Here is a 24,336-nt window from a genome sequence, read left to right on the forward strand (position 1 = left end):
GTGTGTACGCCGCACAATCAAAAAGTCAGAAAGGAATGGGCAAAATTTTATAGATCTCAGTAGAAGATGCCCGGTGTTACGGTTTCCCTGCCATTCATTCATCTTTTTAAGTCTCAGGAATTTGAAAGGATTAAATTATGTTCAAATTTGCTTGGGGTTAGAATAAAAAAAATAAGGGCAATTAAAAACTTTTTATCGTGAAGTGTAAGTTATTCAGGGATTGCAATATATTTCGACTTTGAATCAAGTCCAACGAGAGCCTTATTGGTCAAGACAAACTGTTAATCATCTTGAAATTATCACGAGTAGAATAGTATATACAGTACCAGCAAGGTTGCGTATTGCGTAATTCAGATCCCATTGAGATCAGTACCCTCTGCCCAGCAACTCCTATTCCTACCTTCCCTGTGGTAACGATCGGAAACTGCGAGCAATCTTAGGGAATATCGGGTAACCAACCCCGGTAAGAGCTTTGGACATAAGCTAACAGGGAAGTGAGGGGTGATTTGCTTCTGCAAACCTGAGCGTCTGTTCTCCAGGAGGAGAGACTATCAACAGTATTTGTTATTTAATGTTAGGAGTTGCTGATCGACATCCGAATGCCAGGAAAGAACTCTAAGCTCAACAATGCACAACTGGTCCTCCGAAAAGTAGGTGGTTGGTGTCGCGCCCTGCGAACCAGGCGTAAGAAAGAATTGCAACGGATAATCAGCAACAGAATAATACGAACCAAAATCAACGGCATAGTCCTACGCTACGGAACAGGACTTACGAATGGAAATATATTCGCCGATCTACTGAAGGACTGCGGATTCGGCACCGTTGCGCTGGAGGAGGTATGTTCATGATCCATAGTGTGAATGTTTAACACTCTGGAAGCACTGAAGATGACAAGGAAGCATTCTACGCCAAGCCACGTAGTCAAGATCATAGGAGACATGAACACTCAGGTAGGCCAGGAGGAGAAATTCAGACCAACAATTAGAAAGTTTAGCGCTCACCATCTGACAAACAAAAACAACCTACGACTCATAGATTTCACCGCCTCCAAGAATATGGTCTTACGTAGTACCTTTTTCCAACACAGCCTCCCTAGATCATCACAACAGACGGAATCACAAATGGATCACGTTCTGATTGATAGACGGAACTTTTCCGATATTATCGACGTCAGGACCTATCGACACTGATGCTGGTGATGGTCGAACTGTGTCCAAAACTTTCCGTTATCAACAATGTACCGTACCGGAAACAGCCACGATATTGCCACTGGAGGACTGCTGAAGTATAACAGAAGCAGCCATAAACGACACAGTCCGGAGAACCATCGGGTACGTAGTACGGAGTTCACGGAACGAACGGTTCAACGAGGAATGCGGAGCGACTATGGAGGAGTAGAACGCGCGCGGGTGGCAATGCAACGAACCCGCCAGAACGTGGAACGATACAAACAGAAGCAAAAACAAGAAATCCGCAAAACGCCGCTAGAAAGAGACGAAGTGCAAGGAAATGGAATTGCTGTGTCTTTCTCAAGAAACGCAGAAGTTTTACCAGAAGCTCTACGCATTCCGCAACGGCATCGTGCCGCGAGCAGGGATGCAGGGATGAGGACGGCAGCCTCTTGTTGGACGGACGTGAGGTGAACGGTGGAAGCAGCACTCCGATGAGCACCTACCCAAGAAACACACTTGTCACAGAAGAGTCACGGCGGCGCAGGTTTTTGTTACGCAGAAGTCATTGTGACTTATTTCTAGCAAGTAAATGTTTGTTTGTTGGATGTAAGTCACAGTGACTTCTGCGCAACAAAAACTTACGCCGCTGTGACTCTTCTGTGACTAGTGTGTTACTTGGGTAAATAACGAGGAGAGCGCAGCATGGTGAACCAAGGCAGCGAGAGAAATGACTACGTCAGTACAGCAGGCAACATAACGAGACAACTCCCACGTTGAGAGAAATTATGGAGGCTATCCGGCAGTTCAAGAACAGTAAGGCTGCTGGAAAGGATGGTATCCGAGATGAATTCATCAAAATGAGTCCGAACGAGTGGGCCTCCTGCATGTACTGGCTAGTAGTTCGGATTTGGGCGACGGAACAGCTACCGAGGAGTGGAAGGAAGGGGTCATCTACCAAATCTAAAAAAAGGTGACAAGTGATAACGTCCGATCACAATTCTGAATGACATCTACAAAGGCTATCGCAGATCATCTTCCGTCGTCTTACACTTAAAATAGATAAATTTGAGTGATGTTATCAAACTGACTTCGTCCACTGTCACTCGGCAATGGACCAGATTTTCACCGTGCGGCAAATCCTCCAAAATCCGCGGTATAAAAAACTGCGTAAGGATTTCGGGCGATCTGTCTAGTTCGTTCGAATCTCGCCGGGGACTACGACAAGTTATGGGACTCTCATGCCTACTGTTCAACATAAGCCCTGGAAAGGTGTTACGCGTCAAGCCGAGCTCACAGTGGTCACGGTTTTAACGAAATCCGCCCACTTTTTCGGTTTTGCAGATGACATGGATATTATTGACGGGCTTGGTGGTCTAGTGGCTACCGCTTCTGATTCGTATGCAGAAGGTCATGGGTTCAATCCCTGGCCCGTCCTTTTCATCCTACTTTGTATCTTTCTATCCACTTTCTCTCACTCTCTCTTCTCTACATATACAACTCATGTATATTCATATGTTCATAGCCATCGCTAGAACCAGAAACGAATTGAAAAAAAAAGTCGTTTCCCTCGCTTCCAACTTCCACTCACAGCACAGTGTATATATAACGCCTATAAGTTATGCAACCAAAGCGTGCTGTGCCGCTTGACCTTATTCACCTTATTCACCACACAATCTATCACGAACACTATAAATAACCCTATCCATGGATCGCATCACCGACCCAACGGTGACTCCCAGATCTCCCATCCTTTCCGTCTAACAAATACCCCAGTCCGTGCGGGTTGTGGGACGCAGGACGCAACAACCAGTACACTCTAACATTCCTTTCCCTTCCCAGCTGACTATAAGGACTTGGCCGGCGCCGTTATTGATCAAATATGCATGAGCTGCTAAAATTGCACTTTGAGAATAAGTGGAATGTCCCAGCCCCTTATTCAGTTGGATCACAGTGCAACTAGTACCAGTTCAGATCAATCACGGAGGAGCAACCATTGACATGTATAGTCAGAATTGATCGATCGTTTTTTTTGCAGATGACATGGATATTATTGCTGGAACATTTGGAACGGTGTCAGAACTGTACATCAGGATGAAATGCGAAGTAGCAAAGGTCGAACTGGTGGCGAGTGCTTGCTGGCTGGAGGAACCGCGGACGAGAGAGCAAGCCTCGGCAGCAGTGGCATAATTCGTGTTCCGAGTCTTTTTTCTCTGCTTCACAGAAGCGACAAAAACCATCTTAAAGTTTTCCAATCAGCTTCAAGTGATATTAGCTCGGACAATGGCCTGTAACTAGGCCAACATAAATACTGAGATCTTTCTTAAAAAGTTCTAGTATTTGAGAGTCATTTTAACATTCGGAGTAATGAAACGTTTTGCCTTCCTCGCTATAGATTTTTTTTTTCCATTTGACATCCACATTTGAAGTTTCCCAAGCATTCTAAGAGATGCAGCAGAAAGCCCACAAAAGAGTTTTGGCTCCATGAACTGACAAGACTGATCCAAGTTTGCTAGTATATCTGCTTTTTTGTTACCACCATCAATGCCGCAATGGCCAGTAACTCAGTTTAAATTGACTTGACTACAACAAGACAGTTTTGAAGCAATTGAATAACATCTCAAACATGTTTAGATAAGCATGTCACCGACCTCAAACCATTCAGCGCTGCTTTACTGTCAGACGTAGATATTTGAATGAATGTAATTTCATCGTAAGCATATTACAGCACATTCTAAAATTGCTTGAATTTCAGCTTGAAATGCATTTGCCCATAGAAATCGATATGTTTATCTCAGGACCAGTCACTCCTGCTCCTACAGGATCATTCAGTCTTGAACCATCTGTATAAGACACAATTGATCCTGAACGAAAATCTGGACCCTTTCACGACATGTGTCAATCACTCGGTATGAACATTTGAAATTTGTATTTTTCCCATCCAATCTTCATTATTCAAAATCAAGGGATTAACGTTAAATTGTTTAAGAATGCTAAGATGCAGAATAAGGGCATCTTCCAAGAGGTTCTAGATCTCTTGATGCTTAGCGCACTCTTTTCAGCCTAGTTGCATAAATTGATGCAATGGTAACAAATAGCAACTAGCATCTACTGCCTTTGTTGGTGCCCATCCCCACCACGAAGAGACAAAAGGTAAGGCACTTTGCATTCAGCTAGTGACGATACAATCATATTTTCCTCGACCTAATATAACTGTATTATCATCATCCTACATACCTATCATTTGTGAAGCCAATAACTTTGAAGATTCTAAAATTGTGAGAAGATCATCAACTGCATGTAATACTGTTACTGATGATTTGCCTTCCTGATCCTAATTAGGCAATAATTCAGCATGCATGCTTATTTAAATTGTTACTTGGGAGTGTACTTGTGAATAATATGTCGCTTGAAATCACAGCACTAGGTGGCGAGGTGATAGTGTAAAATTAGTAAGTAAGACCATGTAATATTTGGATAGTGTATTAATGCAGTGTCCTTCAATCAGACTGCAGCTACCACTTCATAGATCCGGCAAAGCCGATGCCAGCTGACGTTTGCCAAACTGGATGACAGGGCGAAAATTTGGTTGCACTGAAAAATTGAAATACAGGTATTCTTCGATATAACGTACCCTCGATATAGCGTACCCTCGATATAGCGAATTCGATATAACGTACATTTTGCTTCGATATAACGTACAACATTGAAAAATTTCATTTTTTCCAGTATTAATCACCAGATAATCTACGAAATCACTCAAATCGATGTTTTGTTGCAGCATTAGCATTGCTACCCAGAATTAGCGCAAATTGGGGAAAAAATTAGTGTACGTTATATCGAAGCGAAATGTACGTTATACTTACTTACTTGATGGGCTACAACTCGTAGCGGTGAGTCTACGCAGAATGAAGTATCCGCCTCCACTGGCCTCGGTCCTGGGCCAATCGCTTCCAGTCGCCCTGAACGTTTAGAGTCCTTAGGTCCTCCTCAACTGCAAAAAGTCAACGTGTGCGCGGCCTTCCACGAAGCCGACGACCCCTTCCTGGTTCTCTGCTGAATATAATTTTAGCTTGTCGTTCCTCCGACATACGAGCTACGTGTCCGGCCCGCCGCAGCCTGCCGTGTTGTATTCGCTTCACTATATCCACCTGGTACAATTCGTAGTTCATGCGACGCCGCCAGATGCCGTCCTCCAGTTTACCGCCCAGTATTGTTCGTAGCACTTTACGTTCGACTCCAAAAGCTCTCCGATCAACTTCTTTCAACGTCCACGTTTCACGAAATCCTGCCTGATATTAGCCGACGAAGGACTCCTCAATTAGCCTCAGCCTTTGGAACAGAACTCCTGACAAAATTTTGTACGCTGAATTGAGGAGTGTTATTCCTCTGTAATTCGCGCACTCCAGTCGATGCCCTTTCTTGAAAAGAGGGCAAATAAGACCATTTAACCAACTAGCAGGCAGTTTTTCCTCTTCCCATATCTTCAATATAATACGGTGTAAGAGTTGATACAGCTGCTCACTACCGTGCTTGAGAAGGAGTTCGTCCTTCCCAGCAGCCTTGTTGTTCTTCAGTCCCCTAATGGCTGTCTTGACCTTGACCTCGTCTAGCGTTGGAGGTTCCACACACTCTTAGAAAAAATCATGTAAATTTAAATTCACTTGGATGCACATAAAAGGAGCGGCCCGTTTGACACAAATTTACATCTTCTATCACAAATAATGTCGAGCTAGCAATCGCTAGAGCCGAAGCGAGAGATAAAACATATGTAAGTAAAATAATGAACGGGATTCGAACTCTGGTCCGCTGATTGAGAGGCACGTACTATACCTCTCGGCTGTATCACCGAGTTGTGAGACAAATGATAAATGTAAATCTGTTTCTACTTATCTGTTCAGATAGGTTTGTTGACATCTTGTGCAGCCAACTCGAACTTACATGATGGATGTAAAATTAAATCAAATTAGCCATTCAGTCATGAAATGTTTACGTACGTTGATGGTTTACGTCACGTGTAAATTCCTAATTTTTTAAGAGTGCAGCTTGTCCGTCGTCGTCGATTCTGTCGATCGCTCTTCCACTCCCATCGTTCAACAATACCTCGAAGTGCTCTCTCCACCTGGCAGCCACCATAGCCTTGTCTGTCAGCAAGTTTCCATTACGGTCGTTGCACATGACGAGAGAAGGCGCTGTTTTTCTCCGCACACCATTGACAGTTTCGTAAAATCTCCGCATATCATTGTGTTCCATACTCTCTTTCACCTGAGCAATCACATTTTCCTCGTGCTCTTTTTTCTTTTGCGGTGGATTAGTTTTTCGGCTACTCTTGCTTCCCTATATCACTCCCTGCTCTGCCGAGTCCCCCGACACCAACATCCGGCTTCTGGCAACATTCTTCTCGTCCGTTACCCTCTGGCACTCCTCGTCAATTCACCCGTTTCTAGGAGTATAGCTGACGCGATACAGCGTTTCATACTCAGCCGCTGGATGCCAGAACAGACGCTGTTTGAGCCGCACCTCCTTGGTGAAAAAACGCTCGGGACGTACCTCCTCAATCTAGCTGAAGTCAGAAGGACAACAGTGCCCAGGCTGCACTACCAGCTAAGCACACAACTCTTAGCTGGTGGTCTTTGTCATCGTTTGACCCGTGGAAGCATGAGGTAGGAACTTGTGCGGACCAGAGCTATGTTGGACGCTCTCCTTAGGGGCTGTTCATAAACTACGTAGACCAAAATTTGGTAATCTCAGACCCCCCCTCCCCCTTCGTAGACTTATGTCCATACAAAAAAAATTGAAATTTGTATGGAGCGTAGACTTTGGCCAGACCCCCCCCCCTCCCCCCAAAAAGTCTACGTGGTTTATAAACGGCCCCTTATGTGCCCAATAAATTGATTATACAGCTACCTACAATACTCGGAGTAGAAGCTAGAGTTTCGTAACTATTCAAGAAGACTGACTTATCCGCACTGAAAAGAAGTTAACATTGATGGTCAACTTCGAAACGAGTAGGAACAGCCACCATGATCATTTTCATACAAATCCTTAGAGATACCTTCAAAACTATCTCTAGAAAAGTTTCTATACTGACTCCTGGAGCAATTCCTGCAGGAATCCCAAGAAAAATCTATGAATGGATCCCTGCGAAATACCTGCAACAATCCCTGTATGTGTTTCTTTAGGGACCTCAGGGGGAATTTCCTATTCTTAGAATTCCATTTCGCGGTGTAACATTTCGCGGAATGACATTTGGCGGAATGAACCATTTCGTGGAATGCACTGTTTTGCCGAAAACCATTTCGCGGAAAATCGTCAATGAGAGAGAAATATTTAATCGATCAAGAGACAACATCATTATAAGATTCAAAATTCAAATCTGCACATGTAAATAAAGAATGGAACATAAAAAATCAATATTTCATATCAATAATTCAATTTTTGAAACAGTATACTTTGAGAACAGCCTATGTATGGAAGAAAGGAAATTATCTGATAATGTTAGTTCAGCAGTTGTTATGCTAAATTAAGTATAATGCATAATATTTATGACATAACAGCCTTTATTCAGAAAAGGGAAAAGTTTCCTAATAAAAATAGTAGCTACCTGTAAGAAACAGCATATGTTTGAACCATGAAAAAAAGACCTGTGATACAAGAATGAGAATTGTACTTATATTTATTATAACAGTACACACTAGTTAGAACATACAAAACAAAAAAAACTGATAACCTTATCCCTAATCCCTAATATTTTGAAACTAATTGATTTATCTTTATTTGAGAGACTTTCAGCCCTTGGCTGGTTCGTCTCTTTCTTGGGAATATTTTGAAACTACTTTTTATGGCTATATTACCTACATTAATCACAGTTTTATGATATACTTCACATCATTGACAAGACTCGAACTCGGGACCTTCTGCATCTGCTCTTCTCCAATTAGGATTGCATGAATCGGAAGATTTTAAGCAATATTTAAACATTGAATTGAATACGTTGCCGTCCATACGTAGCTTAAAAATCGCTCAAGTTTTGTTATTCGACTAGTTGTCGACATGAACATTGAAGCTGCTCAATGATTGATTAATCATATTCGCAACGTTTATTCATGTAAATAAACTTCTATGTAAGCTTTGTTTGACCATTTTGAAGTTATAGCCAGTTAAGGCAATAATAATCAAAAACATGGAAAATTCAATAACTACGTAACGGTTGAGATTTGACCATATGCGTAGAACAATTTTTTTCACCATTTATGGTCCTCTTCTTCTTCTTCTTGGCGTAACGTCCTCACTGGGACAAAGCCTGCTTCTCAGCTTAGTGTTCTATGAGCACTTCCACAGTTATTAACTGAGAGCATCCTCTGCCAATGACCATTTTGCATGTGTATATCGTGTGGCAGGCACGAAGATACTCTGTGCCCAAGGAAGTCAAGGAAATTTCCTTCACGAAAAGATCCTGGACCGACCGGGAATCGAACCCGTCACCCTCAGCATGGTCATGCTGAATACCCGTGCCAGGATACGACAACTAGTCAGCCCAAAAGAGACCAATTTGGGGACCAATAATCTTAGCAACGCGGAAAAACAAGACAGCAAGCTGTGAAATTAGACAGAGAAGTTGCAGGTGTCACATCCTATCCTAGCTGCCCGTGCGTTTACCGCCTCGGCTATATGGGTCCTCTATCACCCTTTAAAAAGTTTACACTCACGAACCTAACACCCTGTATAATATAAAGCTTCCATTTGCAGTTTAAAGGTTTTATATTCAATACAAAAATATGAAAAATCTGTATCTGAACATATATTTGGAAATTTATCACATTTTGATCAATATAATTGCCAAGTATTTTCAACTTCGTAAAACTCTCTTATTGTAATATTTTTATACAGGACCTACTAAACCACATATGCAGAGTAGGTCCTATGTATTTTTCGTTAGATAAATGCACTTTTATTAGTGGAAAACGTTTGGCAGATTATATGTGCAAAATATGGTAAATTTTTAAAACATCGTCAACTACATTGGTCGATTTTTCATATTTTTTGTAGTAAACAAATTAACCCTCACAAGATTGCGTATGGAATGTTAATATGTTTGCGTTCCCTCAAAAAAAGTTTGATAATATTTCATCCTATATTCTTTGCGATATCTATATATATAAAAATGAGTTTGAAGTTCCTTTGAGGCAACAAAACTTACGAACGGCTGAACCGATCGGGATGACTATTGCACGGTTCGATTCGCATTCGTGGTGGCTGTGTTTATATGCACAAAAAGTTACGAAAATGAACTGAAAAAATAAGATAATTTAGAGAGTACTGCTTTTTCAAGAGCCGGGAAGAAAATCAATACGATCGAAATGAAACCAATCTAGAATGCGGTGCTTAAATAAGCTCAAAAGCTGTCAAACCACGACAAGTTTGGCAAGACAAAGTTTGCCGGGACAGCTAGTAGAGTATAGAAATTGTGTTCAACAAACCGTCAAATTTTACTATAAGTTTTAAAACTTTCAAAATCTTCGATTTTAAAAATTCACCGATGAAGCTTTCATATAATGTTCATTATTGGTCAAAATTTCAGCGTTTTTGATTGACGTATAAAAAAAGTGAACATACATGCTGTCATTGGTGATTCAACTTTACTATGCTCAAATAACATTTTTTTCGTCAAATAGACTAGAAAACTAAATAGACAAAAAACTAAAATAAAAGGAATTTAGTTTTATGACGGTTCTCCCAGACCTCCACAAGACAAATTAGTATTACAGTAAGGACCCGATTTTGTCAGCTCCTGGTAGCATTTTGGGCTGACAAAATCGGGTACCTGACAAAATCGGGACATTTTTTAAACTCATTTTTTTATTCATGAAAAATTGTTCTGAGCACGTCAGAGACGAAGATAGGTGTGGAGGGTCTGCTTTGGGTTCGTTCAAATATTACGTAACGCCAATGAGGGGGGGAGCCCAGCGCTGTGTTACGCTTCATACAAAATTTTAAAATTTCTCTTTGAAAAATAGTTACGCGGTGGAGGGATAGCGGATAGGGTCTAAAATTGCCAAAATTTTTCGTTACGTAATATTTGAACGAACCTTTTGTGGTGAAAAAAATCAAAAGGGTCTTGAGGGCACAGAAAAAAAAATGGTATTTGGCAAAGTTAACATACAGTGCTTTTTTACAGCAAAACTATTAAATCTTCTATTTCTTTTTCTTCTTGTCATAACATCCCTACTGGAACACAGCCTTTTCCTAGCTTATAGCAATTGTGGTCTACAGAAGACAGTTGACACTGGTTAGCGCAGTTTAAATCATAACATCTAACTTTAGCTGCCAACGAATGAAAGTGAACCTACATCTGTTTGACAAGTATAGACACTCAAACTGTCCGAATTGGCTACGTTTCCACTGCCTTTGCACTTTAATTTCCAGAGCCTAATCTCTAAAGAATCTCTGGAGAAATCTTTGAAGACATGTTTGGGGAAATTTTTAGAGAAACTACCCAAGGATATACGGAACGTAATTCTCAAGGCATTCCCGGAGGGATCCCGTAAGTAGTTTCAGCAAAAACCTTTAAGGGAGCTCCGGATAAATCAGTTAAGTAATTTCTGGAAGAATCCTTACTGCAATCTCCGTAAAAATCTCTAGAGGCATTTATTTAGCATTTTCTGAAAAATCATTGAAAGAATCCCGATTGCAATCTTTCAAGAAATCTCCTTGAGAAATCCATGGAGGAATTCCTGTAAAAAAGTAGTGGGGAAATATCAGGAGCAGTTTAAGGAGAAACCATAGCAAAAATTAATTGTTAAAGTCTAGCATGAACTCCAGAAGAATTTAAAACAAAATTTTCTAGAGGAATTTCAGAAGCAATACCAAGGGATTTTTGTAAAGAAATACCAAGAGGTAACCCTGGAAAAATCTCAAGCGGGACCTCCGGGAAATCCATAGAGGATGCCCATTTGGGAAATCTAACAGAGGAATCATAGTGAAATCTCTAGAGGAATTCTTGTATGAGTGATAACTGAAGGCATTAATAGAGGAACATTTTTCGAAATTCCTAGAAGGATCGCTGAAGGAACCCTAAAAGGAATTCTTGAAAAAATCCCTAGAAAAATCGAAAGATTTATTCATCCTCCAGGGGCAACGTTCTCTTCCATTTGGGAAATTTGTGCCATCCGTAATTTTATTCATGGACTAATGCACGCAGTAATTCATATAGGAATTATTTCATAAATATCTACAGAATACTCTGAATACATAACTATATGAGAATTTCTGAGGGAATGTCAACAGGAGTTAGTCAACCTGGGGGTATCATAGGAAGAATGCATGAACAATTCTTAGGGAAATATCTGAAAAGGTTCTTATAGAAATTTCCAGAAAATTTCTTGGAGGAACTCCAGCAGAAGTTCATGGACTATCCAAACAGGTATCTATGGAGAAATGTCAGCAGGATGTCTTGAAAGAATCGCTAGGAAAATCCCTGGATAAATCCACGTAGCAAATGTAGGAGGAATTATTGGAGAAATTCTTAGAGAAACCCCTAGATACATAGATGTAGGAGTTCATGTAGACAATTTTTGAAAAAAAAATGCTGTAAGAATATCAGCAAGACTTTTGTTGGAATCCTAGCTCATTTAAAAAATAAGAAAAGCTTCTGGAGAAATCACAGGAGGAATGCCTGAAAAAATATTAAAGAGGCACACCTTAATGAATCGTTAAAAAATTCCCGGAAGAATTCCTTTAAAAACTAACGGCGGAATTTTTGGAGAAATACCAGCAAAAATTGTTACAAGAAACCACGCAAAAGTTCTTGAAGGAATCACAACAAGATTTTTTTGGGAAATCCCATCTCGAATTTCTTAAGAGTTTCTAATGAATACAATTCTGACAGCAATTTTTGAAGCAATCCAAGCAGGAAATCTACAATACAAATCTCATAATAAATCTAGACCAACATGTAAAAAGGGCGGAACAACCATTGTATTCTCAACTTCTCCCATCCCGTCTAGGCGTATTTCAATTTATTTGTGCAAATTTATCCCGTTATCAGATAGAGGGCAGTCTGCTCCATCTGTTACTGGTCAGAGATTACATGAAAAATGGGCCATGTACTCAGAAGGAAAAGAGAAGCAAAAATTCGAAATGATTTTTGCGCCCTTTTCAAATGTTAGTCTATCTGGATCAATCTAAACAAGTAAACCTAGAGGAATCCCAGAGATACCGGAAAGAAGTAAACGGATTGACTTGTAATCACAACAACAGGCAGCGTTTATTGTTCGTTCTGTTCCTAAGGAAATTCAGAAGAATAGTCTTTAAGCCCATATAGCCGATGTGGTAAGTGCTGATTGCACGTGCAAAACCATGTTGAGGGTGAGGAGTTTTATTCCCGGTTAGCTCAGATCCATTTCATAATCGACATTTCCTTAACCACCTTCTGTATAAAATATCTTCATGACTACCACACGATATATGTACAAATGTAAAATAAACATTGGCTGTGGGGATCTCAGTTAAAATTTTTAAGAGTTCTCGTAAAATAAGCTGAGGAGCAGGCTGTGTCCCAGTTGGAACGTTACGCCAAGAAGAGAGAGAGCTGGAATTTTTGAGCAATTTAAGGCCTGGGACACACTGGTGGTGTTCGTACCATGGTACAAGTTGTCAAGAAAATTATTCCAAGGCTATCTTGAATGAAGACAATTATCAGTATGAAACTCATTTCAAGATAATTGTACCATGGTACGAATACCACCAGTCTGTCCAAGGTTTAAAACAATATTGGTTCAAAACATTGGCGAGGGTTTGGTGCTAAAATTGCCTCAATGTGGTAGTTTGCAAAACAAGTTTAACCGTTTTCAAAAGTTACACGAGTTTTGTTCATTGCTTATTTTTTTCAATGGCGCCTAAAGACATCAGCTGCATTAATAATGATTATAAAATTGAAATTCTGAATGAAATACAAATATATTTTTTTACTTCAAAAAAGGCTGACAAAATCGGGTCAAAAAGCTGACAAAATCGGGGGTAGACAAAATCGGGGGTTGACAAAATCGGGTCCCCACTGTACTGATTTGTCTTGTGGAGGTCTGGGAGAACCGTCATAAAACTAAATTCCTTTTATTTTAGTTTAATGTCTATTTAGTTTTCTAGTCTATTTGACGAAAAAAATGTTATTTGAGCATAGTAAAGTTTAATTACCAATGACAGCAAGACAGACATTGCTCAGGAATCAATCAACTCCAGCATAAATTCGAATAAGGGAACGTCCATAAATTACGTCACGCAAAAATCGTCCATTTTCAACCCCCCCTTCCCCTTATGTCACACTTTTTGTATGGGACCTCTAAAATTTTTGTGTGGGTTGTCACACTTTTCTGAACCCCCCTCCCCCCTCAAAGCGTGACGTAATTTATGGACGTTCCCTAAAGACTTATTCCCGATTTTACTGTTCCGATTGGATTCAATGCGATCCCTATTCCACAGCCTAAAACAAAATCGAGGAAGACTTGCCCTGTTGATTCTCCAATTTTCACACATCTACCCACCCTACTGTGTAGAGGCATTCGCTCCTACACACTCGCATTTTCTATTCCCATTCAATTCATTCAATCACTGTGACGACGACGGCGCTGGCTCTGGTACCCTCGCGTCGCTCCCGCCCCTTCAACAGAACCGGCACCCCACAGGAAAAATACTGTTGCACAAAAAGGAAGAATCTCATCACGCTCCCACCACACCACCACAGCTACAGACCGATTCATAATCCAACAGTCGCACACGCAACAGTTATCTACGTGTTGCACACCACCGAGCCGAGGAGAAAAGTGTTGAATGAATTTACCTACTACACCAGTGGAGTAGTAGATTCATTCAACCGGCACTCATTTGTGTCCGATTCGTGTCCGACGACGACGCAAAGGCGACGACGCTCCTTTCGCAATCCCCGTCGTAGTGTGTCGGTCGGTGTCCTATCCTTCTCGCTCCCTCCCTTATCATCTCTAGAGGGTGAACAGGAAAACATCGACTCCTTTCTGGACGTTCGTTCCTCGTTCCAGTCCCAAGTCCCAGCGTACAAGCCGAATCCGAAAATCCGAATCGTTGCGCAGCTTGGTTGTATGTAATCGGGTTTCCTCGGATTCCCTCCAGGTTTGGGATGTGTTCGGGACTCGGTCGGTCGTCCGCGACTTGCGTGTGTGGGTGAGTGGGCGCTCACAGCTCATTCAATCGTCGCGCCGCGGCGCCGCCGTCCGTTCGTTCGTTCCGCTAGGCGAGCGATGTGATGTCGTCTTGATGTGGTGGAAGTCGAAAAGTTATATTTAAAAATGCTTTTAGTTGGATATGTGCCGCGGTTTGAGTAACAACGTTTTCCGCCTTCCTCTCTGTCTCTCGAGCTGACATCGTTGACGTTGTTCGGTGTTCGGTGGATGGATATGCGGTAGTGCGCAGGACCTTCTGCATTCAAATTCCACACACAAAGTCAAGAGTTCAATCAGCGCAGTAAGGTGTGGCACACACGCTCGGAAAAAAAGGATCTTTTGTTCCTTTCCCTTTGTTCGACTGCGGGAACTTGTGATTTTTAGTAGATTTTGTAAGGCTGTTAGTTCTTATTTTTTCGAGTTAAGAATAAATCGGTGATTTTTGCGAGAACGTGAGTTCAAGGATTGAAATATCGGGATCTCATTCGAAGGGAAGATCAGCGAGATCAGTGACGCCGTACTAGAGACGGAAAACAGGAAGAAGTGAGGAGTACTAGTAGGCGGTGGAAAAAGTTCAAGTGGGTTAAGAGTAAGGAAAAAATGTGAGGCTACAGCAATCAAAGCCAACTAGAAACGACACACAGTAGTGAGCTTAAGCCGAGAGTGCCCTCAAGAAAAATAAGCCTGTTCGTCGTAGAAAAAAAAAGTGGAAAATGTTTTTATCGCTGGTCGAGGAAGTTGTTGCGAAGGAATTTACAACTACAGCACTTGGTCGATGTGGTGGTCGTCGGTAGTGCCTAGAAGTGTTTCGAAAAGCTGAATAGGAGGATCGCTCCCCACGAAGAACGAACCTCGTCGTCCGAGTCGCCGAACAAGCGCGAAGTAGGCGAATCGAGCTTGTGATAGCGAACACACAAATCAAAGTAGGCGCGAGGCGCGGTGTCCCCGTCATCATCCTCATCCTCGTTCGTTCAGCGTTCAGTGTGCTCTCTGTTCAGTTTCAGTAGTGTACGAAAAAAGGAAGCTAGCTGTTCGCGAGAACCGAACCGAAAACAGCGACGTCGAGTCGAGTGCGATAAATAATAATACACGAACTGCCCCATAAGGCAGCTAAAGCACCAGCAGCAGCAGTGCGGAGAAAAGTGTTTGGAGAAGTGGTGAAGTGAGTGTGAGTGTATGCGGAAAAATAAGCCGGAGAAAAATTATTTAAATTTGCATCCAACCCGTCCGGAAACGAAGGAGAAACATGTAAAATAAGGTACGTGGCAACATTGAATGAGCTGAGCACTGGTTTAGTCTTTATCGATAGAAAAAATCTTAGTTCTGAGCGATTCTTAGTCGATTTCAAAAGAAAACAAGAATAGCAGCAGGCTGTGAGTTTTATCTTCCCCTTTCCTAATCACGTGCTGGACCAACATCGAGCCGACTTCGGCTAGACAAACATTTCTACGAGGGTTTTTCTCCGGGAAGCGAGATCAATTTCCCAGATAAAAAATTGTTCGTTGTGGAGCACACGCTGCGATGTTTTTCTATGTCGACTTAATTAGAATTGATTGATGGTCGAAATGCGCAGTGTGGTGTATTCCTTTCTTGTTTTATATCGAATCTGCACAGGGCGATGCATTGATTATGTTTTTGCCGAACCTCGGTAACTATTTTACCGACATGTCGCTGAGAACTTGACTGAAAGCTTGGCAGGTACGTTTCTTTTCGAGATCTCTAAAGTTTGTCAGAATTTGGTATATTTACCGAGATCTTGATGAAAAATTGCCGATGATCGCTTGAATGTTCGACAGCAAAATGCCGAGATTGCGGTTTTTTTTTCGTCACGGCAATCCATATGCTGTCTACTACCTGTAAACAGAACTGGAAAACTGAAATCCTCAGGAAAATTCTAGAGTACTAATGGGAATTCCTGAATACTCGTGGAATGATGGAAAAATAAAGTTAAAATACTTATTTATGCTTATACAATGTGGTTGAACTTTTAGAAATGTGGAAAATCCATTTTAAAGAAGTATTTTTCAAAGGCTTCCGGGTAATTTCCTATGATAACGTACGTATGAGAACATTGCCAGAAAGTTATGTTTTGCGATATATTCTTAGTTTTTCAAGCGGTAATATGCTGCAATTTCTTCATAGTAATAGGGTGAAAGCATAAATAACTACTCCAAAACAATTTCTGATCCAAATCTAGCAGAAATCCTGTATAAAATTATAGGTTTCTAGGATGACTTGTTCGGTCAAGTAAAATGCTGCAGAAGAAATGCTGCAAGTGGAAAATTTCAAGATTAAATTTCCGGAAAATGTTATTGTGAAATCCAGGCAAAATGTTCAGTGAATTCCCAAGACGAATTGCCGGAGTTCTCTCAATCATCAGGAAGTTTTGATACGATTTCTTGCGAAAGTTTAGCAGCAATATGTGATAAAAAATTGGAAAGATTTCTTCCTGATTTAGGGGTAGGCGGGGCATAATGAGCAGGCGGGGCATAATAAGCACCTTGTATTTTCACTGTAAATTTCCAAATTTTCAAAACAAATTGCTTGATTGTAGCTTAATTATCTCAAATCCAATGAATTGATGATGAAACATTTGTCAAAAAAGCCGTTTGCTTTGAAAAAATGGTCAAAATGCGTGAAGTGGTCATATACTGGGAAAATATTATAAGAAATAGCTGACCTAAAATAAGGTTTTGGAATCGAAATAAGAACGTAGTGGGTATCTATCAAGTTTCTTTATATTTCCTGGGTCAATGAAATGTATTTGTAATACTTCCAAAATATTTGTATATTTTTTTTTTGATTAAAAAATACTTTAAAAAGCTGATGGTAGGGTGGGGCAAAATGAGCAACTGGTGGAAAAATGATGAAAATGATTAACATCTCAAACAAACGAATTTAACTTTTGGTTTTCTCCGCTACCATGCATGTAGTAAGGTTTTGTCATAAATTTTCAATTTATTAGCTTAAAAAATCAATCTGTATATTTTCACCGTTTAAAAATGCCTTAATAGTAAACTCCATGGAACCCCGCAGTTCCCTATAAATTAAACCCCATAATCCCCTCAAATTCTCATCGGTTGTTGCCGGTATGCTTTATCATTGACAAGAACAGTCAATTAGCAATTGATTGTGTACAAAACAGGGATTGATCGATCATCCTGCCCCACCTAGGGTGCTCATTACGCCCCACCCCCAAAATGCAATCCACGATTTTATACGTTTTTAAGTACAATAAATTTCAACGATTAGTTTTTGTCAGTTAAGATTCAAATGAGGATTATACGTAAAAAATACACATTGATTGCGCTTAATTTACTGAATTTGGTGACAAAATGCTTAAGCTGCTCATTATGCCCCGCCTACCCCTAATAGTAGAGTTTAGCAAATTCGTGTAGTGTAAGTGTATCTGATATTTTATACGAATCTTCTCGAACAATCTGGGAAGTTTCTCAGCTCTTTTGAAGGTTTCCTGAAGAATAAAGTTAATTACAACAGCATCAAAACAATTTGGCAAAATATTAGAAACAATTTCTTATGGAGCTTTTGAGCATTTTTGTGATAAATTTATGTCAATAATCACGTTAGATGTTTGCGGAATTCAACTGCAATCATGATTAAATTTTTGGAGCACTTTCAAATGAAGTTCCTGGAAGAAATTTGGGTTGTAATTCAGTGTACATTCAAATTCTGAGACAGCATTTTTGATGAAATGTCTAGAGAAGATCCTGAGAATTCCTGAAAAGTCTTGAGGTCATTTTGATAGTGTTTCAGTCAAATTCTGACGACCATTCTGGTAAGTTGTGTATGGGAATTACTTATTGATTTACTTTTTATTTGCATTTTTGTAGTATTCGTGAATCTTCACTTTTCCTGAAAATCCTTACAAGCACGCCATTTTAAGTCTAAAGATCCACCACGATATTCCTGAAATTCTTCACTTTTGAAAGTTTTATTTTGATTTTTTTACAATGTGCAATGCTTGGAGAATGAAAAATTGTGACATCCCAGACGAAAAATCATTTCTTCTGGAGCTGACAATGCGATGTTTTCAATGTCGACTAAATTGGATAAATCAAAATCATAGTTTTTTTTCTTATGGTATGTTTTATTTTGCCGTACTCAGTTGATTTATCGACTTTGCAGCCATAGACAGCTTGGTAATTTATTTGTCGAGTTACAATTCACTTTAACTGATATCAAAATTTGGTAAAGTTTTCACCGAAATTCGATCGAAAACATCCAAGATATCAGCAGTTCGTGCCTGAACAATGAATTTACCGGAGATCGACTTCGCCTCCTGCGAAAGCATTTCAAACGATCACGTCACACGACGAATTGAGATTGGTAAAAATCCTACAACCGACGTCATTCTGTGGTCGGGAGCAGTCGCGCGCGCCCGTTTAGGGCGGTAGGTAATTATCGCAATGGCTATGGTTGTGCCATCTGTTCCATCGCCATCGAACAACTCAAGTGCCGTTAGGGCAAACGTTCCGGGGTGCTTTCTGCTGCTGCTGCTGCTGCTGAGGTCCAAATTCGCAATCGCAAAAGCATCGTCAACGGATAACCCATTGGCCGAGATGAATGCTTCAAAGGATGAAAATGTGTTTACTCCGGAAGCGAGTTTTCTATTGAAGTCGACATATTTCCCCAAATTATTCGAATAAAGTCGACAAACAAGTTTAACTAAAGAGCAAAAAAGGCAAGAGCCTGTAAATCATCACAGAACTTAAAAAGTGCCCACATTAACTCGAAGATTCTAACGGTAATTTTTGATTATTACTTCAGTTTGGTTTGAAATTTCTATAGAATCGATTTGTGGAATCTATTTCGTATAGTAGTCTATCGTCATGTGTCAACCACTGAGTTGTTTTACGCTATTGAGCTTTGTCTAGTTCTATCGCAATGCTGATGATGTTGAGTCATATCTTCTGCTGTTTTATGAGGAATGTTGTTGATGTATGCGGAATATTTACTATAAATATATTGATCATTTGATGTTTTATCTAAAACTACGAAGTGTTATCGATTGCAGTGATCTGGACGAGAAGTTCAAAGGAGTTAATCAGAATCAATTTAAGGACTTTCTGGACGTTAGAACCCCCAAGAATCAGAACTAAAGGACGTTCTGCTCAACCCCTTATTATATCTTGTCCAGATTAAGCAACGTTTCAAACTCGAACTCCCCGGAATCTCGAACATGTTTCAACCTGGGAACCTCAAAGTCCAGCTGATCGGCGCGCAGTCTTCTCCCACCTTCGGTTTCGTACCACCCTCAAACTACCCGAAAAACCAATCAGCAAGTTTAATGACTCGAAAACCGCATAGACGTCGACTGAGCGCCTACGACGCGCCGGCTTCGGCTGTGGTGGCGGGTGTAAGTGCGAAACACTCCGGCTGTGGTGCCGGGAATTAGACCCCAAAGTGTGTAATACCCTTGCTTCAACTGGTACCCGTCCGTCCCGTCCCGACTCGCGCCAGACGTAATGCCCGACGTACCCGCACTCGAAAATGAGCCAACAACGAAGGCGAACGAAGAAAACTAGAAAATTGCACGCTTTATCACCTCTTGTCTCTTGTCTGCTTCGCCGCCCTCATCCTCGCTCGTCGCCCCTTTGAACGACTGACTGCTTGCAACAATTTCCTTCGCTCGAACCGTTTCTCCTTTTTCCTTTTCTGAGGCTCCTTTTTCTATGCCGTGGAGCTCTCTCACGATCCTCAGCTCTAGAGTCTCGAAGAGGTTCGGTTGGTGTTCGTGGTAGGAAAGGAAAATGGCCTCCCAAGAAAATGCGGTGTGAATTGGCTCGTCGGAGGTCTCTCCAAGCAACTCTAGCGCCTGCCTAGCTCGCCTAGTGCGAGCGGTGATTGACCTCCATTGGCGTCTCGGTTCGTCCGTCCGCGCTCCGTTCCGTACGTCTACTCGGTTTTCTTCCACACTGGCTGACTGCTACTGTGCTCTTCATGGACGGTGGTGCGCACTCCTTTTCCTTCCTCCAGTCCAGACAAGCAAGTAGAAGCAGAGCTATGATGGTGGTGGTTGGTGGTTACGGAGTATGCCTCCTGCTTTTCTTCCACCATTCGTTCGTTCGTTTGTTGCTTCATTCGTCGTCTTTCGCCACTATCTATTTTCTGCTTCACTGATTTCGTCACAGCAGCGGTGTTTTGTTGTCCGCCTGTTCGTCCGTTCGTTCGTCCCTCGCGCCGATCCCGAACGAAATAAAACGCCTCACAAATCACAAATTATCATCGGAAGCGAGTTTTCCGTTTCGAAGAATTACGGAGGAATTGATGGGGGATGTCACATTGCTTCAAATAACCGATTAGTGAGAAGTCGACATAGTCGACATACAAGGGCTGACTCGTTGGATGTCACAAAATCTATATTCAACGATTGATCCATAATCAAGCAAAACTTTCTAGTTAAAAACTGAAAATGAACGATTATTTTATGACATCCCTACGTGGAATAGCGAAGTACGAAAGGAAGTACCGAACGGAAATCTATGACAACCTGTCGCACGGTGGTTTTGCTTATCACGAAGTTGTGCTGAAGGGTTTTGAAATGCCGGAGAAACTGGTAAACCACACATCAGACCCAGTTGAATGAACTCAACAAAACGTGTCCAAACTTGTGACCAGAAATCACTGATGATGATTTGTGTCGAGAGTTTTCTACAATTTCGATTGAAAATTCCAATCCAACTTCAAGGAATTCATAAAAACGTTCTTCAAAGTCGTTAGGGAATGATATCTCTTCTTGAAAAGTTAAGGAAACTGTAAAACAAGTTATAACTTCCAAAGGATTTCCATCAAAGTTTCTTTCTGTCACTTCCTTAGAGATATTTCTTATAATGTCTTCTTAAATTTATTGTGGAAATTCTTCCGGATATCTATTGGTATTTTTTAATGATTTGAACAAATTTTCTCTGGCTTCATCCTTGAGAATCATCCAGTATTCCTGAATTCCTCCCGAATTTTCCTAGATTTTTCACGGAAATCTTGCACAATCTTTGCAGAATTTCTTCCATTTGTTATCATGGTGTTTTTTCCGCGAGCCTCTCGTAGTATTTTTATTAAATTATCATTGTGTTTAATGCAAAGAAATTGTCGTAAAATTGCTCCCAGGATTTATCCTGGGTTATCTACAGAAGTTTCTCTCAGGATATTTCTCTGATGTTGTCGCAGAATTGTTCTCAGAGATTCTCTCGAGATTACTCTTGAATGATTTTCCGCAATTCTTTTCGGTTTTTCTCCTGGGATTTCCGCGATTTTTTTCGGAATTTCTCCCAGAGTTTTTACAGAAGTTATTACTGGGATTTCTATTAGAGTTCCTCCGAAGATGTCTTCAGGAATTTTTAACGAGTTTTCTGCATGAGTTGCTCTCAGGATGTCCCCCAGAGGTTTTCCTCATATTACTTTCAGAGTCCGTCACGGGATTTGTTCCGCAGTTGCTTCTATGATTTGATTTCTTCTTAAAAAATCGTGAGTTTTCTTTTAGAGTACCTACCGGGATTTCTACAGGAGTTTTCCCAGGGATTTCTTAAACATTCTTACGAGATTTCTCAAGGAACTTGCTAGAAAAATCTTTCCGGTGTTGATCTTGGGACGTCCCTCAGAGGTGTTTCAGGATTTATCCAGAACTTTCTCTCAACATTTTCCGTGGTTTCTTCCACGATTACTATAAAAAAAACTTGCGAATTTGACTCAGTTCTTCTCAAGATTTCTTGCAGAGGTTTTTCCAGGCTTTTCCCCGAAAATGTTTTCAAGATTCACAGCAAGTAATACTCCTGAGATTGTTTTTAGAGATTTCCCCGGAACTACTCCCAAAGTTTTTCCCGTAATCCCTACTGGAAAATTGCCCGAGATTCTAAGTGTTCCTTTTGAGATTTCTTTAATAGTTGCTCCAGGAATTCTTGAAGGGATTATTCCAGGAGTTTTATTTTCGTAATACCTCCTAAGATAACTTACGAAATTCTTTGTAGAAAATTCTTAGCGGAAGGAACCCAGGTGAAATCTTGCGAGAAAATTGGCTAAGACCTATTGGAGAAATATCGAAAGGTACTTCAGCGGAAATCCTGTGATCTCCGGAATGCTTTGAAAAGTAATTCAGAGAGGAAATATTAGGGCAAAACTAGGAAGAAATCCAAGAAAAATCTCTTGAACAACTTCTGCAGAAATCTCGTAGGATTCCCAGAAGAAACTATTAAAAAGTGTTCTTGGATAGTCACTAAGAAAAAATCCCAAAGGAACTTTGAATAAATGTTAGTAGAATTTGCGGAAGGAGTCTAGCGAGAAAATATGAAAACATATCTGAATAATCTCTAAGAGAAGAGAAAAAAGAGCGGACAAAAAGCGAAATTTCGCATAAAATTCAAGATAAATGCATGGAAATTATGTCAAATTGTTGATCAAATGTTATCATGAATTTGATGTCGAACTTAATAAATGAAATGAATGTATGGAAAAGCTTCGCCTGGGATCTCCTAAAAATTCAAGGAGAAACTATTGGAAAGCCATCCCGGAGAAGCACAGAGAAATTCTTGAAGTAATTTCGTTCAAATTTTGGAATAAATTCTTGAAGGAATCCAGCGGGACATTCTGGAAGCACATCGGGAAAACCTCTGTAAGAAATCACTAGAACAACTCTCCCAAAAAAATCCCAAAACGAACACCGGAAAAACTCGAAAACAACTCTAGGAGATAAACTGGATAAATTCGAGATGGAATCTTTGGAGAAACTTCTGAAAAAAAAACGAAAGAGCTTTGGAAAACCTTTGATATATTCTAGGAAGGAATCCGAGAGAAATCACAAGAAGAATTCTATTATAAACTACAAAATAATTTCAAAAAATAACTGCAGTAGAAATCTAAAGAGCAGTCCTGAAAGAAAATTAAAGAATTTCGAGAGAAGTCCTCTGTGAAGCAATTCCGGAACGAATTCTGTATAGATTTCCAAGTAAATTCTCGAACAAATCACTGAAACACCCCTGTAGAAATCCTGAGAGGAACTCTGGTAGATATCCCAGGAAAAACTCTCAAAAATCCCGGATGGAACATAGGAAAAATCTTGAAGGAAGAAAGGGATCAAATCTGAAAACTCGGAATGGAATCTTGGGAGAAACTCTTTCCGCTTCACCTGAAATCCCTCAAGAATTCTGGGAGAAACTATTGGAAAGCCACTCTGGAGAAGCACCAAGGGAAATTTTTGAAAGAATTTCGTATAAACTTTGGAAGAATTTCTGGAAGGAATCCAGCGAGAAACTCTGAAGGCATATCGAGAAAACCTCTGAAAAAAATGTAGGGTGAAACTCTGATAGAAATCTCAAGAACAACTCTCCGGTAGAAATTCCACAAAAAAAACGCCGGAAAAATCTCAGAAGGAACTTTAGGAGCAAAACCGGATAAACTCAGGAACGAATCTTGGAAGAAATTCCTGGAAAAATCAAGCAAACAAGTCAGGAGAGCTTCCAGTAAAAATACTTTGATATATTCTAGAAAGAAATCCGTGAGAAATCGTGGGAAGAATTCTGTGATAAACTACGAAAGATTAAAAAAAAAACTACAGAAGAAATCTAAACAGGGATCCTGGAAGAAAATCAACGAATTTTGGATATAATTTCGAGAGAAATCCTCTGTGGAGGAATTTCGGAACGAATTCTGTACAAATGCTCAAGCAAATTCTTCACAAAGCCTCTGAGAAACTCCTGTAGAAATCTTGAGAGGAACTTCGGTAGAAATCTCAGGAATAACTCCCAGAAATCTCAGGAACTAAACACAAAAAATCTTGAAGGAGGAATTGGATTTAATCGGAAAACTCGGGATGGATTCTTGGGAAAAACAACGGCAAATCTACTGAAGGGAATAGCCATTGACATATTTTAGTAGGGATTTCAAAAGAAACCACGAGAAGAATTTGGCGAGAAACTGCGTAAGAATAACGGCAGAAATCCCATAAAGAATTTCAGAATGAATTCTGC

At 40.5% G+C, this 24,336-nt stretch overlaps 1 protein-coding gene across 3 annotated transcripts in view; it reads left to right on the plus strand.

Annotated features, from left to right (window-relative positions):
* The first annotated feature begins 14,460 nt into the window (after nucleotides 1-14,460).
* LOC109428106 (protein tramtrack, beta isoform) overlaps nucleotides 14,461-24,336 on the plus strand; it is a 115,310-nt gene continuing 105,434 nt past the window's right edge. Inside the window, exons 1-2 of one of the 3 annotated variants that reach the window (XM_029864990.2) lie at nucleotides 14,492-14,598; nucleotides 15,358-15,617. The gene's annotated coding sequence lies outside the window, so the exon portion shown is untranslated. Of the gene's footprint in view, nucleotides 15,618-24,336 lie in introns of all 3 variants that reach the window. The other 2 variants (XM_029864993.2, XM_029864974.2) reach the window with 2 other exon arrangements.

The sequence above is a fragment of the Aedes albopictus genome, chromosome 3, assembly GCF_035046485.1.
Source record: "Aedes albopictus strain Foshan chromosome 3, AalbF5, whole genome shotgun sequence".
Taxonomy (NCBI): Eukaryota; Metazoa; Arthropoda; class Insecta; order Diptera; family Culicidae; genus Aedes; species Aedes albopictus.